This window comes from Geotrypetes seraphini, chromosome 9, assembly GCF_902459505.1.
Source record: "Geotrypetes seraphini chromosome 9, aGeoSer1.1, whole genome shotgun sequence".
Lineage (NCBI taxonomy): Eukaryota > Metazoa > Chordata > Amphibia > Gymnophiona > Dermophiidae > Geotrypetes > Geotrypetes seraphini.
In genome coordinates this window covers 90,049,433-90,065,834 of record NC_047092.1, presented here as the reverse complement: position 1 = coordinate 90,065,834, position 16,402 = coordinate 90,049,433, and the positions used below count along the sequence as shown (strand labels likewise).

General features: G+C 43.9%; 1 long non-coding RNA gene across 1 annotated transcript in view; it reads left to right on the top strand.

The window, feature by feature from the left end:
- Positions 1-746: 746 nt before the first annotated feature.
- The window catches only part of LOC117367229, a 15,786-nt gene continuing 130 nt past the window's right edge, over positions 747-16,402 (top strand). Inside the window, exons 1-3 of the long non-coding RNA XR_004540712.1 lie at positions 747-983; positions 10,989-11,174; positions 15,717-16,402. The exon at positions 15,717-16,402 is cut by the window's right edge and continues 130 nt beyond it. This is a non-coding gene — a long non-coding RNA (uncharacterized LOC117367229). The remainder of the gene's footprint in view (positions 984-10,988; positions 11,175-15,716) is intronic.

The window sequence follows — 16,402 nt, the reverse complement described above, 5'->3', positions numbered from 1 at the left end:
ATTCAAGGACTGTGGAGTTAATGCCTATCTCGGTGAGTTGGTAAATTAGAATATCATGTTGGACAACATCAAAAGCTGCAGAGAGGTTGAATTGAAGAAGGACGGCGAACTTGTTGCGAGAATGGAGATATTGAACTTTTGAGATTAAGGAGGTCAGAAGGGATTCGGTGCTGAAGTTGGGACGGAAGCCGTATTGGTAGGGTTGAAGAATGGTGAATTTCTCAAGGTAGGAAGATAGTTGAGTGGACTCTAGCATCTTGGTAAGAAGGGGAATGTTAGCTATTGGACGGTAGCTGGATGGTGTAGAGGGGTCTAGCTCAGGTTTTTTCAGTAGTGGAGTTAAGGAAATATGGCCCATTTCTGGGGAGAAGAGACCCAAATGGAGGGCGGAGTTTATGAAAATGGTAAGAGATGAGATGACCTGAGGGGGAGTGTTCTCATAAAGGTAGGAGGGGAAAGGATCCAAGGTACAGTTTATAACCAGCCAGGCACTGTGCCTGCCAAGGTTCCAGTCAAGACCAAAGCCAAGACATATAGAAAACCCAGGAAGGGAGCGTACAAAGTCTGTCCTAGTGCTGATCTAGATGATTTTCAGGCTGACCACCAGGGGGAGCCTGAAAGCACCAAAAACTTATCAGACAAGCTATATTCAGGTCACCACCGGAGGCACTCAAGAGCTCCACAGTATCCTACTGACTCAGCTAGGTTAGGGCATGTCCCTAAGGTAGAAAATCTCCCAGCTGAGAACAGACAGGCTAGGGAGAAGGTTCCAACCTTTTCTCCCTAAGGATCTCCCTGGGTCAGACAGGTGCAATAGGCCTGCACCTATGGAAATAGAGGAGTCTGGACAAGAGAAGGAACTAACTTTGCTGGATGCGGAAGTTCCAATGGAAATTCAAGAAAGCTTTCCTGAAGTTGGTGAAGACCTAATTGAGGACATGAAGGTTAGCTTATGCACCAACTGCAGACCATAATTGCAAGCAGTAAGTTTTGCTTTTGGAAACTGTTTGCTTTTGAACTGTTTTTGGATTTTGGAGCTAGTTGGTTTAAGCTCAGTATTTTGTTTTCTCAAAGCTGGAAGTGTCTATATTTGGGGAGAGGTTTGCTGTCACCCAGGGAGGGAATTGTGAAGGCTTGTGTAAAAGCTGTTTAAAGCAAACCTGAGACACTCTCCTGTACCCGATAGTAGTACAATAGGCTACCGGAGGCTTTAATTTTTGAAACTCAGTGAATGGTGAAAACCAGTGCTATACACTTTGTTATGGACTGAGCAACCTGCTTGGGAGCAGGCTGTACAGGCTCTTTGGGAGAGCCAAACCTACAAGGCAGTAGGAGATTGAGCCAGAAAAGAGGAGAAAGTTTTGGACTGTATTTTGAACTGTTTATTTTTCCTCTCTTCTTGAAGTTGGACTGTTTTGAATTTGTGCTTTTTGCCTCACCTTACTTTATTCATATCATTCTGACCTTTATGTTTGGATCAGTAAAATTGAAATATTTTCATTTATACTCATTTTGTGTGTTTTGATTTTTGGTTCCTGGTTTGGTGTCAGTCCAGTCCTGCAGGGTGACTCCAGGCCGGGTCACATGCTAGTGTTGTTTTCGTTGTAACCTCTGGGGGTGCTGTAGAGTCCCGGTCAGACCACAGTGTGGGTTACAAGTTGCAGGATTTCAATTTGAGGCAGAGATTATAGACCAGGGATTCAGAAACAAGTTCGAAGGAAGACCAGGATCTGTCTGCTGGGATAGGATAGGAGTCTGTTGGGATAGGGTTGGGGTCGATTGGAATCAGAGATTCGTAGGAGATTGCAGGTGGGAAGGAGCACCTTAAGGTGGAGACCTTATCGTTGAAGAACTTTGCTAGAGAATTGGCTGAGGGGGAGGAGGGAAGGGTGGAAACATTTTTGGAGGTTAAGGAACGCCAGATGTTAAATAATGTGCTACTCTGATTGTTGGATTTGGAGATTTTGTCACCGTAGAAGTTTATAGATTTTCATTTAGCGCGTAGCTCTAGAAAAGGGGATGGAATTACTATTGCTCTTTCAAACACGATGTGAAAGAAAATAATGTGTTCAAAAAAATAAACAACCAAAGTTGAACACAAAACCAAGTATCAGATTATTGTATATGAAGGGAAAAGACCTCAAAGATGTGAATAGCTGCTTCTCCAGGATGAGAATGTGGCTTTGGAAAGAAAATAAACAAAATGATGGATTGGTTGAGGTGGAATTCTGAAACTACTTTAGGGGGAAATTTTGAATGTGTTCGAAGAACTACCCTGTCACGATAGAACATTGTATAAGGAGGATCCAATGCAAGGGTTTGAAGTTCACTCATCTGGCATGCAGATAACCACACATAACCACACACCGCTAAAGGAGAACAGAAGGAGACCACAGCAGGTGCAGAAGATACTGTGCAAGAAGATAGAGGGAAAGACTCACTAGATCATGGGGCAAGACAGATCGAAAAGGACACAAGAGGGAAGTAAATGCAAGAAAGGAACAGGTCGCAAACTCAAGTGTATGTTGTCACAAACCCGAGCCCAATGTCGGCCTTGTGCCAGGGAAGAATCATAAAAACTGGTCCGGGCTAATCACTTTGTCCCTGTTAGGCAGGAACAGGACCAGGAAGCACAGGCTGTGTTCAGACCTGATTTAGAACATAGCCTGGTGAAAACTGGCAGGGCTCCTTTAAATCCTCCATTTTGTAAGAGGCTGGCTAAACAGGGCAGAAGGTAGCCTCAGCTGAAAGAAGTCCGGTCCCTGAGTAGGACTGGGCGTGGCACAGCAGCCTTGGAGCATTTGGAGAGCTGGCTGTCCAGGAGAAGGGGAAAACCAGGAGAAGCTCTCAGGTGGAAGGAGCCTCCAATTCCTCCAGAGCCAAAGGATGTGAAAATGCTGGACACAGAGCCAGAAGGAACAACCCTGGTAAACCCGGAACATGAAGCAATGGAATGGAGTGCTTTACCAGATGTGGGACGGGCTGAGGAAATGGATGTTAGTTAATCTTGAACATGTGTTTGGCATAGCTGGCTTGGAGGTGATTTTTTTTTCTTTCTGGGTTTATTTTTTAATATTTCCATTTCTTCCGGGACAATAAGGATTTTCCTTGAGCATGCTAGCTAAGGGGATGTATGCTAACAAAGTGTTTTGTTTGCTGGGAAGTTTTTTTTTTTAAGATGGCTGCAGCAAGCCATGACTGGGCTGCAGTGAAACAACAGAAGCAATATCTCTCATAGATGGGAATATCCTGAAGGCTGGGGCAGGATTTGCCCAACATCTTAGTGGAGGGATTGCGGGTTATTTTGCTCTTTTCAACAAGGAGCTGTTTTGGCAAATCCTCCAACCTTCTGCCACTGCACTTGGAAGGGAAGTGCTGCACATTGCAGTGTGTCATATTTTGTTTTGTTAATTTATAGTGAAGACTTTTGAGAGACTGTTTTGAATGCAATGCCATTATTCCTATTTTGAACTAAGACTTTCCTAGGACATAAGATATGAGTTTCAAGAATATAACCAGACCAGGCTGGTATGAGCAGCATTATTTTGTTTCTATAAGTATTATTACTGGGACTTTGATTATTATGCATTTTTTTGTTTTTGACCTCACAAGAATGAATAAATTTGATTGCTTTGCTTTATTACCTACCTGTGTGAAGCCATATTGTTTTTGAACACAGGATTAGTATATCCACAACAGGGTCTTCCTCCCTCTTGGGGAAGCACGCTGAAGGAATTTTGAAAGCATGTGCCGGTTACTGCTAGTCTTGAGGGCCGGCCATGCTACAATGTACACGAACGCAAGGAGCCTTAGAAATAAGATGGGTGAATTAGAAGCTAAGGCACAAAAAGATAACGTTGACATCATAGGCATCACCGAAACATGGTGGACTGAGGAAAATGTCTGGGACACTGTGCAACCGGGATACAAACTATACCGCAGAGACAGAGTGGCTCAAAAAGGTGGGGGCATTGCCATATACTTCAAAGAGGGAATTGAATCTACTGGAGAGAACACACCACAACTGACGGATAAGTTAGAGTCTTTATGGGTCAAAATTCTGGGAACAAATGGCCTGAAAACAAAGATCAGCATCTACTACCGACCCCCAGGGCAGTACGAAGAAATTGACAGAGAAATGACGGATGAGATTAAACGCAACTGCAAGGGAGGCAGTTCTTGGATGCTGTAGGCGATTCGTTCCTGAAACAACTTGTCAAGGAAAATATTAGAGGAAATGCAATTCTGGACTTAATTCTAAATGGCCTGCGAGGACCAGCTCAAGATGTAGAAGTAGAAGGGATACTGGGAAACCGTGATCATAATATGATCCGCTTCGATTTGGACGTAGGGGAGAAACATTGGTCCAAAACGACAGCCACGGCACTGAACTTCCAAAAAGGGAATTACGAAAGGATGAGACTCATGATAGGGAAGAAGATTAGGAAGAGGTTAAGCACTGTAAAAATGTTGGGGCAAGCATGGTCCCTTTTTAAGGACACAGTCACCGAGCCGCAAAATCTATATATACCACATATCAACAATGGATCAAAGAGGAAAAAGAACAAAGAACCGGCATGGCTCACTGTAGAAGTGAAGGAAGCAATCAGAGACAAGAAGACTTCGTTTAAGGAAAGGAAAATGTCAAAAACAGACGAAAACTGGAACAAGCACAAACAACATCAACACAGGTGCCATAAGGCGGTAAAAGGGGCCAAAAGAGACTACAAGTAAAAAATAGCCAAGGAGGCAAAAAACTTCAAGCCGTTCTTTCGATATATTAAGGCAGGGGTCCCCAAAGTCCCTTCTTGAGGGCCGAATCTAGTCGGGTTTTCAGGATTTCCCCAATGAATATACATGAGATCTATGTGCATGCATTGCTTTCAATGCATTGCTTTCAATGCATTGCTTTCAATGCATATTCATTGGGGAAATCCTGAAAACCCGACTGGATTTGGCCCTCAAGGAGGGACTTTGGGGACCCCTGTATTAAGGGGAAATGACCCGCGAATGAAGCAGTAGGACCGTTGGATGACCATTGAATTAAGGGAGCGCTAAAAGACGACAAAGCAATCTCCCACAAACTGAACACATTTTTTGCGTCTGTATTTACCGAAGATCCACAAAGCATACCGGAACCCATCAGGGTATATGCTGGAAATGAAGACAGAAAGCTGACAGGATTGATGGTTAGTCTAGAGGAGGTATGTAGGCAGATTGATAGGCTTAAGAGCGATAAATCCTTGGGACCAGATGGCATCCATCTGAGGGTCATCAAGGAACTGAAAGGGACCATAGCTGAACTTCTTCAACTAATAGCCAATCTGTCGATCAAATCGGGAAAGATTATGAAATTCTGGAAGGTGGTGAATGTTACACCGATCTTCAAGAAAGGTTCGAGGGGAGATCCGGGAAACTACAGACCGGTGAGTCTGGCCTCGGTACCGAGAAAGATGGTAGTCGCTCATAAAGGATTGCATCATTGATCACCTTGATGGACATGGGCTGATGAGGACCAGTCAGCACGGTTTTAACAAAGGCAGATCGAACTTGCTGCACTTCTTTGAGGGAGTAAACAGACAGATAGACAAGGGCGACCCAGTCGACATTGTATATCTGGATTTTTAGAAGGCGTTTGACAAGGTTCCGCATGAATGACTATTTCGGAAAATTGCGAGCCACGGAATCGAGGGTGAAATACTCACATGGATTAAAAACTGGCTGGAGCATAGGAAAAAGAGAGTGGGAGTAAATGGACAATACTCGGACTAGAAAAGCGTCACCAGTGGGGTGCCGCGGGGCGCGGTGCTTGGATCCATGCTCTTCAACATCTTTATAAATGATCTGGACATTGGTACGACGAGCGAGGTGATTAAATTTGCAGATGATACGAAGTTATTCAGAGTAATGAAGTCACAGCGGGATTGAGAAGATCTGCAATGTGACATAATCAGGCTCGAGGAATGGGCATCAACATGGCAGATGAGGTTCAACGTGGATAAGTGTAAAGTGATGCATGTAGGTAACAAAAATCTCATGCATGAATACAGGATTCCAGGGCAGTACTTGGAGAGACCTCCCAGGAAAGAGACTTGGGAGTTATGATTGACAAGTCAATGAAGCCGTCCATTCAATGTGCGGTGGCGGTGAAAAGGGTGAACAGAATGCTAGGAATAATAAAGAAGGGGATCACGAACTGATCGGAAAAGGATATCATGTCACTATACCGGGCCATGGTGCACCCTCACCTGGAGTACTGCGTTCAGCACTGGTCGCCATACATGAAGAAGGACACGGTACTACTCAAAAGGGTCCAGAGAAGAGTGACTAAGATGGTTAAGGGGCTGCCGTACAGTGAAAGATTAGAGAAACTGGGCCTTTTCTCCCTTGAGCAGAGGAGACTGAGAGGGGACATGATCCAAACATTCAAGATAATGAAGGGAATAGACTTAGTAGATAAAGACAGGTTGTTCACCCTCTCCAAGGTAGGGAGAATGAGAGGGCACTCTAAAATTGAAACGGGATAGATTCCATACGAATGTAAGGAAGTTCGTCTTCACCCAGAGAGTGGTAGAAAACTAGAATGCTCTTCTAGAGTCTGTCATAGGGGAAAACACCCTCCAGGGATTCAAGACAAAGTTAGACAAATTCCTGCTGAACCAGAACGTGTTCAGGTAGGGCTAGTCTCAGTTGGGGCACTGATCTTTGATCAGAGGGCCGCCGCATGAGCAGACTGCTGGGCATGATGGGCCACTGGTCTGACCCAGCAGCGGCAATTCTTATGTTCTTATGCTTTAATTTCAACTAGTTTATTTTTCTCTTTTTCCATTGAAGCAACATCTACAAGAATGTTCAGCTGCAAAAAGCAATGATTTTTTTCATCCAGCATTTTTTGAATGAGCATCACCTGGTAATCCCCTGAGGAAGCCAACTGCTGAAATGGTCAGTGCCACTGTCGGGTTCAGATAAGTGTTTTGCTTTATTTCTTGATGGCTGGTTTATAAGATTAATTGACCAGGATGTTTGCTTCACAGTACTTAAGATTCCTTCCACCGAATTATTAGGTCTACATCTAATGGCTCTCTTTTTGTTATTATTTGTTATTTTCCTCCTTCTTCCACACAGTCAGCATAGGATATTTTGTTAGAAACACTTTCAGATGCTTCAATTCATTTCCTGGATCTGCTCATTTTTGGAGACTTAATAAACATAGAAACATGATGGCAGATAAGGCCAAATGGCCCATCCAGTCTGTTCATCTGCAGTAAACATTATCTCTTCCTTTCTCTAAGAGATCCCACATGCCTATCCCATGCTTTCTTGAATTCAGACACAATCTCTGTCTTCACCACCTCTTCTAAGAGGCTGTACTATGTATCTACCACCCTTTCTGTAAAAAGGTATTTTCTTAGATTACTCCTTAGCCTAACACCTCTTAACTTCATCCTATGCCCTCTTATTCGAGAGCTTCCTTTCAAATGACTCGACTCATGCATATTTACACCACACAGGTACTTAAACATCTCTATCATATCTTCCCTTTCCTCCAAAATATACATATTGAGATCTTTAAGACTGTCCCCACACGCCTTATGATAAAGACCACACACCATTTTAGTAGCCTTCTTCTGGTTGTGTGTCCCCTGGTCGGGGGTGCGGCGGTTGAGCCGGTGGGGCCTATGGCAGGAGGGAGGCCAATTGAGCAGGAGGGAATGAACACTCCTCCTGCTCCAACTTGTATGTACCGGGGGTGTCAGGCCGGGTCGGGGTGTCGGGCCAGTGGGTAGGCTATTCTCTCGGGCTCTCCCAACTCTCCTGCTCTCTGCCATTCCCCGCAGTTCAGCCCCATTTTAAAATCACAAGCTCGTACTACGGGGAAGGGCAGCAGAGAGCAGTACAGTCTGGGGAGCCAGCGTCGGGGTGAGCAGTCAGGAGAGATCTGGGCAGAGCCCTGACAGAAGTGACAGGAGGCTGCTTCTCCTGTCACTACTGTCAGGGTCTGCACACGAGCGGGGATCGCACATTTGCGATCCCTGCTCACAAATGGGGGTGTTCCTCCGATCGCCCCATTTGAATATGACTGATTTGTGAATCAGTCGAACCTGCCCGAATCAGAAACGGATTGTTCCAATTCGGGCAGGTTAGTAAATCTAGCCCATAGCCTCCTATCCCATAACTCTTTAATTTTCTCAGGAGCCTCTCATGAGGAACTATATCAAAAGCTTTCTAAAAATCTAGATACACTATATCAACTAGCTCACCTGTATCCACAAGTTTATTCACACCTTCAAAGAAGGCCAGCAAATTGGTGAAAGCAAGATCTCCCTTGGCTGAACCCATGCTAACTCTTTCCCATTAAATCATGATTGTCTACGTGTTCCACAATTTTATTTTTTTAATAATTTTTTCCACTATTTTGCCTGGCCCTGAAGTCAGGCTTACCAGTCTATAATTTCCCAGATCTCCCCTGGAACCCTTTTAAAAATCAGTGCAACGTTTTGACCACTCTCCAATCTTCAGGTACTACAGATGATTTTAGCGAAAGGTTGCAGATCACTAACAGCAGGTCAGCAATTTCATGTTTGGGTTCTTTTAGTACCCTGGGATGTATACCATCTAGTCCAGATGATATATCACTTTTTAACTTGTCAATTTGGCTTAGTACATCTTCCATATTTATGAATAGTTCTTTCAGTTCCTCCGCATCATCCCACTTAAGACCCATTTCTAGTTCATTTCGGATTCTGTAAGGGAAGGTCGTGCTTAACGAACCTTCTGTACTTCTTTGAGGGAATAAGCAGTCGGGTGGACAATGGGGAACCCATAGACATCATTTACCTCGATTTTCAAAAGGCTTTCGACAAGGTGCCACATGAAAGGCTGCTTAGGAAACTGTGGAACCACGGGGTGGGAGGGGATGTGCACAGATGGATCGAGCACTGGTTGTCGGGTAGACTGCAGAGGGTCGGAGTAAAGGGCCAATATTCTGACTGGCGGGGAGTCACGAGCGGTGTGCCACAGGGATCGGTGCTGGGGCCGTTACTCTTCAACATATTTATCAATGACCTGGAAAAGGAAGCAAAGTGCGAGGTTATAAAATTTGCAGACGATACCAAACTGTGCGGCAGAGTTAGCTCCAGGGAGGAGTGTGAGGACCTGCAAAGGGACCTAGACAAGCTGGAAGACTGGGCAAACAAATGGCAAATGCGCTTTAACGTGGAAAAATGCAAGGTCATGCATATAGGGAAAAAGAACCCGTTGTTCAACTACAAATTGGGAGGGGCATTGTTGGGAGAAAGCAATCTTGAGAGAGACTTGGGTGTGCTGGTGGATCCATCACTGAAGCCATCTGCACAGTGCGCAGCGGCCTCAAAAAAAGCCAACAGGATGCTGGGCATCATAAAGAGGGGCATAACAACTAGGACGCGGGAAGTCATCATGCCACTGTATCGAGCGATGGTGCGTCCGCATCTGGAATACTGCGTTCAATATTGGTCGCCGTACCTCAAGAAAGACATGGCGGTACTTGAGAGAGTCCAAAGGAGAGCAACGAAACTGGTAAGAGGGCTGGAACACTGCCGATATGCTGAGAGGTTGGATAGGCTGGGGCTCTTCTCTCTGGAAAAAAGGAGGCTCAGGGGTGATATGATAGAGACCTTCAAGATCATGAGGGGCATAGAGAGGGTGGATAGGGACAGATTCTTCAGGCTGAAGGGGACAACAGGTATGAGGGGGCATTCAGAGAAACTGAAGGGAGATAGGTTCAAAACGAATGCAAGAAAGTTTTTTTTCACCCAGAGGGTCGTGGACACTTGGAATGCGCTACCGGAGGAAGTGATTAGGCAGAGTACGGTACAGGGATTCAAACAGAGACTGGACGGATTCCTGAAGGATAAAAGGATCGTGGGATACTGAGAAAGCTAACCAGAAAATAAATATAGAATCCCAACCAGGTCGTGCATGTGCAAGACCGGAGGGCTAGGACTTTGATGGGAAGATAGGACTCAATAGGAAACCAAGGTGCATGGGGGCCCCTTCTGGTGATTTAGACAGGTCATGACCTGTTTGGGCCGCCGCGGGAGTGGACTACTGGGCAGGATGGACCTGTGGTCTGACCCGGCGGAGGCACTGCTTATGTTATGTTATGTTAAGTAGATCTCTTCTTTTAATGCAAAGCTTTGCAGACAGACAACTATGTCCTAGGATTTATCTGTGTTATATGGGCTCAGTGCATAGTGTGCCCTCTCAATGTCTAAGTCGAAATTGATCACCACCTCATGTGGGTCTTTATAGGTACTCCCTGCACACTGAAATTGTTACACCAGATGAGATTTTCAAGATTTTCTATTTTATCAACCATCTCCTGTAACTCCACCTGTATATCTTCCATATCTTGCTGGGCTCCCACCAGTGTGTCCTCACAGCTGTCAAATCACTTTTCAGCTCCTGTATGGCCCCTATTATCTGCATGATCACCACTAAGATCTCAACCTTCATCTCCGCAATCCAGGATCACATGTCTGCTTTAGTAAGTGGTTCCTGATGATCTATGAGCTCTAACAGCTGCTGAGGCACTAAATCTGATGCTGCTATGAGCTGCTCAGAAGGCTCTACTTGTGGCAACCAACCTGCCACTGAATCGGCTATGTGACCCACAGCCCTAGCCAGCTTTGATTTTCTTTTTTTTTTTTTACATCTGGGTTTGCTAACTGTTACTGCATTCACAGAAGGTAGAAAAACTACACCCCCATGAGGCTTTTAGCTCTTGTGAAAGAGAATTATAGAGGCTACAGAAGGATCACTCAAACTAGGCTTCCATCTTTGCTGGTGGCATCACTTCCTCTCCAAGTAATATTTATTTGAATGTATATAGCCTGAACTATATCTGTAGCCACACAATTGTCTTTAAAATGTCATTTAAGCTGCTAACTTAATTTTATTTAACCAAATCCAGTAAAGAGGCCATATCTTATTTTCTTCTGTTTCAGTTCATGAGCTCCCTGCTGACCATCTGACTCCTAATATAATGTTCCCTCCTCTCCTGACTAGCATGACTAGCAACCTCAGTTGTCATTTGTACACATCTTTCTTTGGACTGAGTGTGTGATGGCCAATCTGGAACCATCATAGGCTTGCTCAGAAATGCTTCAATCTCTGCTGTTGCAAACGTACAGGTAAAAGAAGGCTCAGACTCCAGAGCTCCAATTAATTGGGCAAGTATAGTTGCCTCAGTGTTGATGGTGTTTTCTTGGGTCTCACCTTGCTGTCTTCAAGCTGTGACTTCTTGTCTCTGATCATTAATATCTTCTTCACTGCATCTCTTTTCTCCTGTTCCTCTTCACTGCACAACATAGTTTGCAGAGCAGACTTTCTGTAACCATACTAAGGCTTGCTATAACCATACCAAGCAGACCTTCTTACTGTAGGCATGACTATCTTCCTTACCTGGAAAAGGAGATGCCTGGGACTTTGTGTTCAGTTGCTATTTATTTTTACAGTATATTGAACCAGTTTATCATGTAAACCCCAACACATTCTTAGGATTTTCAGATTCTTTCAGATTATGCTTAGAAATCCATATACTCATGAAACTTAGAGCTGTTATGATCCATCTGCTATGTGACACAGGTCCAATTTCAAGTAGAACCAGATCCTTTGGCAAAACACTTAGGGGCAAATTCTATAAGAAGTACCCAAAAGTTGGGCGCCGGTATAGGCATCATTCAGCGCGATTCAAGCACAATTGGGTACTGTTTAGTGAATCACGCTGAATGGCACCTATTTTGGAGGCACCCAATAAATAGGCCAGCTCTAGGTACAACTAAAAGTTAGGCACCCATGCAAGTGCTTAAGCACGTTTAAGAGCAGTAATTCTGTAAGAAGGTGCCTAACACATAGCCACGCCCATACCTAACATGCATAGCACCTATTTCTTTGAAGGCCGCCTAAATTTTTAGAGGCACCTTGTTACAGAATCACGCTTTTCTTGATAGGCGCCTATGTTTCAATTAATGCTGATTAAAAAGCTTAATTGAACTTGTTATTCAATTTAGATAGGCGCCTATCTAGTTGGGCGCCTCTGAAATAGGTGCCTAACTTTAGGCACCGGTTACAGAATTTGGGCCTTATTCTAATGGTAGTTATATTTCTATAGCCATAGCTTTGATCTGTGCTTAAGTCTTTGATCATTTTATTGCTGAGCTGAGGAAGATCGGGGTCAACAGATATCTTAGTAAAATCAGAATTTATTTCCAGTTCAGTAGTAGAATCCAGCATTTTTCCCAATGGGACCTTCCCATTTGTTGCTGCTTAATGTCTTGCCATCTACAGCAGTTACCCAGGATCAAATTCTATAAACTCATCTAGCAGCACCTACACTATAGGTGTTGCTCAGTGCAGTTGTCAATCAACCGCTAGGCACCATTTATAGCAGTGGTCCCCAGCCCTGTCCTGAAGGACTACCAGGCCAGTTGTATTTTTAGGATAGCCGTAATAAATATGCATGGGGCAGATTTGCATGCCTGTCACCTCTATTATATACAAATCTCTTGCATGCATATTCATTAGGGCTATCCCAAAAACCAGACTGGTCTGGTGGTCCTCCACGACAGGGTTGGGGACCACTAACTTACAGATTCTCAACTAGCATGCTTAAACATCACTAGGCATCCTGGAGGTAGACACCAGTATATTAGGCCATGTTTTTTACCAGACCTAATTTACCAGCACCTAACTCAGATTCCTAACGATGCCTAAGTCAACCATGCCTATTCTCCACCCCTAATCATACCTACTTTTCATTAAGGCATTGTTAGGCATCAGAAGGCGCCTTGACTTAAACATTGCTAGGCACCATGTGAAATTCCATGCCTAGCTTTTAATCTTATATTTTTAATTTAATTATTCAATTAACTTCAATGGAGTGCTCTTTTACCATGCCATTTATGCTAATTGAAGTAATTTAGGTTAGGCATGGATTTTTAGTTAAGCATTGCTAGGTAGCCTCATTTAGGGTGCCTGGAATGGCATTTTGCCTGTGTGCAGTTTACCAGCACCCTTTCTAGATTCACCTCAACATAATGCATCACTCCTCTTTACCAACCACTGTTTACATTTCTGCATGAGTCTCCTCTTTAGTTGCTTTTACAGGAGCTTCTTGGCACCATACCTGGATACATTTTGCCATTCCCTTCTGCCTTTAACATGACAAGACATGACATTAGTTCTAGGATTTTTTATGTGGAGGTTGTAAGATTATGAAATTCATTCCCAGAGGATTTGGGGAAATCAAACCATTATTTACAGTTTAGAAACCTTCAAGATCCTGAAGGGCATAGAAAAAGTAGACAGTGACAGATTTTTAAAATTATGGGGAACCACAAGTACAAGGGGGCACTCGGAGAAATTGAAAGGGGACAGGTTTAGAACAAATGCTAGGAAGTTCTTTTTCACCCAGAGGGTGGTGGATACATGGAACGCGCTTCCAGAGGCTGTGGTAGGCAGGAGCACGTTACAGGGCTTCAAAGAAGGTTTGGATAGGTTCCTAGAAGACAAAGGGATTGAGGGGTATAGATAGGTGTAGAGGTAGGTTATAGGGTTAGGTGTAGAGGTAGGTTATAGGGATAGGTGTTGAAGTAGGTTATAGGGATAGGAGTAGAGGTAAGTATAGGGATAAGAGTAGAGATAGGTTATAGAGCTAGTCAGGGACCACTGCTCAGGCAATGGGCCTGATGGGCCGCTGTGGGAGCAGACCACTGGGCGAGATGGACCTCTGGTTTGCCTCAGCGGAGGCAACTTCTTATGTTCTTACCTCAAAGTTTATTTTTTAGCCAAACTTTTGATTGAGCTTTTTATTCTAATTTGTAACTTGTATATTTTGTTTAGTCAGAATTTTATGTTTGCAATTAATTTTATGCTGAGTTTTGTATACCACTTAGAACTATGGATACTGTGGTATAGACACTTTGTTATAAATAAATAAATGACTCTGGTATCATCATGATGACCATCAAAGAAAAATGCAACAGATGTCCTTCTACTGCAGTTCTCTGCAATTTCTGCTGTCTCTGTCTGCTACAATCTCTGATGTCTCTCTCAGTCCAGTAAGATATCTCAAACTGGCAAGGTTATATCCAGTATTATATTTTGGTCTCTTTCTACTTTCTCTAGAGCTTGTGTGTCAAACACAAGGCTCGCGGGCCGAATACGGCCCACCTGGCTGTTTTATGTGGCCTGTGATGACTGTGCCGTAGCACAGGGCTGGCATGGAATCAAAGAGGCAGCTGCTCTGGGCCCCAAGACTCTTGGGGGCCCCTAGTGGGTTGGCATGTCCACCCCCTTCTATCCGTACCTGTCTTATGTCTAACTCTCCTAGCCTTGCAGACACATCCATTTTTGTTCCGAGGGCTGCCATCCCTGGTATCAATACACAACCGCTATTTGCGGCCCCTCTCTGTGCTTTCCTTTTGCCATGGTTCATCCAGGCAGAAATAGGAAGTTGCATCATTGGGGCTGACTGCAGGAGAAGGAAAGCACAGAAAGGGGCCATATGCGGTGGTTGAGAATTGCTGCTGAGGCTGGCAGTCCCCTGCAACAAAATTGGATGTGTCTGCAAGACTATAGGCGAGGATGATGTTGGACCAGCGTGGATAGAAAAGGAAGGAAATGCCAGGCCAGGAAGCCCCCTGGATCAGCTTTGTAAGTAGAATGGGAGAGGCTGGAGAAGGGGAGGGGAAGAACTTATGACACTGGAAACAGAAGGGAGAGAGAGAGAGATAGTGGGCAATGGTGCAGAGCAGGGATGGAAGGGGAGGAGGAAAGACAGAGATATGATAGACTGTGTGGAGAGAAGAGAGATAGCAGACCATGGGAAGGGGGGAAAGGAAGGAGGGAAATGGACCATGGGAAGGAGGGGGAGAAGGAAGGAAGGGAAGAAGGTGAGAGAAACGCCAGACTGCGGGAAGGAGAAGAGAGTGATACCAGATCAGGGGAAGGGGGAATGGAAGGAGAGAGTTGTCAGACCACAAAAAGGGGGAGGGGAAAGAGGAGAGAGAGAGATGCCAGACCACAGTAGGGGGAAGGAGGGACAGGAAAGAAGGGAGAGAGAGAGATCCCAACCTGTGGGAAGGAAAGAAAAAAATATTCCAGACCATAGAAAGGGGTAAAATAGAGATATCAGAACACAGGAGGGGGAGAGAGAGGAGGAGATGATGCACAGGGATGGGAGGAATAAGGACGTGAAAAGAGATGGAAGAAATGCTGTTTAGGATTGATGGGAATAGAGGAAAAGGAGGGAGGAGATGGTGCACATGTATGGAGAGGAGGGGAAGACATGGAAAAATAGATTGAGAAGGAAGCAGAAAAATGGAAGAAATTTGTGGGGGGTTTTAGTTCAAAATTTTTATTGAAGATTTTGTGATACAAACAGAAAAAAATAATAGACATTGAGTACAATTACAGGATAGAACATATAAAATTGTCCAACAACACTCATCTTAGCCTGTTGCTACTGATACCTTGGAATTAAATATATAAGCAGAGAGTGAAGCTATACATGGAGAGAGGGAAGAACCAGAAGCAAATATTTAGAGTGGACAGCTATGTAACTGTACATACTGGTCAAGAATTTTCCATGGCGACAAGATAGTGGGAATATTTGAAGATATTCTATAAATATGGCATTTTTCAACAGCATATTGTTCATGTTTATTGTATAGACATAACGAGTTCCACCAGAAAGTGTAGTCTAAGAGAGAGGCTGCTGGCATTGTATCTTCAATGAAGAAAAGAAAGAATCTCTTACTGGATAATCAAATCTTGCTACCTGCTATTTATGCTGATCCAATGAGACAAATTTTGTTGAGCGATGACCAGACTGATACTGCAAGAAAGGCCCTCTATGATGTAGCAGTTCACATGAAGGAATTACTACCTGAAACACCACCACTGGATGAAGCTATAAGCACTGGTAACTCAGGATCATCCTCTTCAAATGAAAAATTAGCCTTTGATTCCTACTTGGATAAAATGGAACTTTCAACAGTAAATGTCCAAATAAAAAGAGATTCCAGCAGGAGTTTTTTAAAGAATTAAAAGAAGTAGAAAAGTATGATAGCTCATCGAAACTGACTGTAGAAGAAGCCATCCTTGTTTATACCAAGATTATTAGTGATGTGGCTAGAACCGTAATAGCAATGCCACCCATCCAAGTCAGTGTTGAAAGACTATTTTCAGCTCTAAAAATAATCAAGTCAATTTTCAATTTTCAGCTTTAAAGTCTATTTTCAGCTCTAAAAATAATCAAGTCAGATTTAAGAACTTCTATGAAAGAGGATGTGACAGAAGCAATTCTGTTTCTTAGAACAACACTACATTGAGTTAGTTTTGGATTGCATTTAACAGC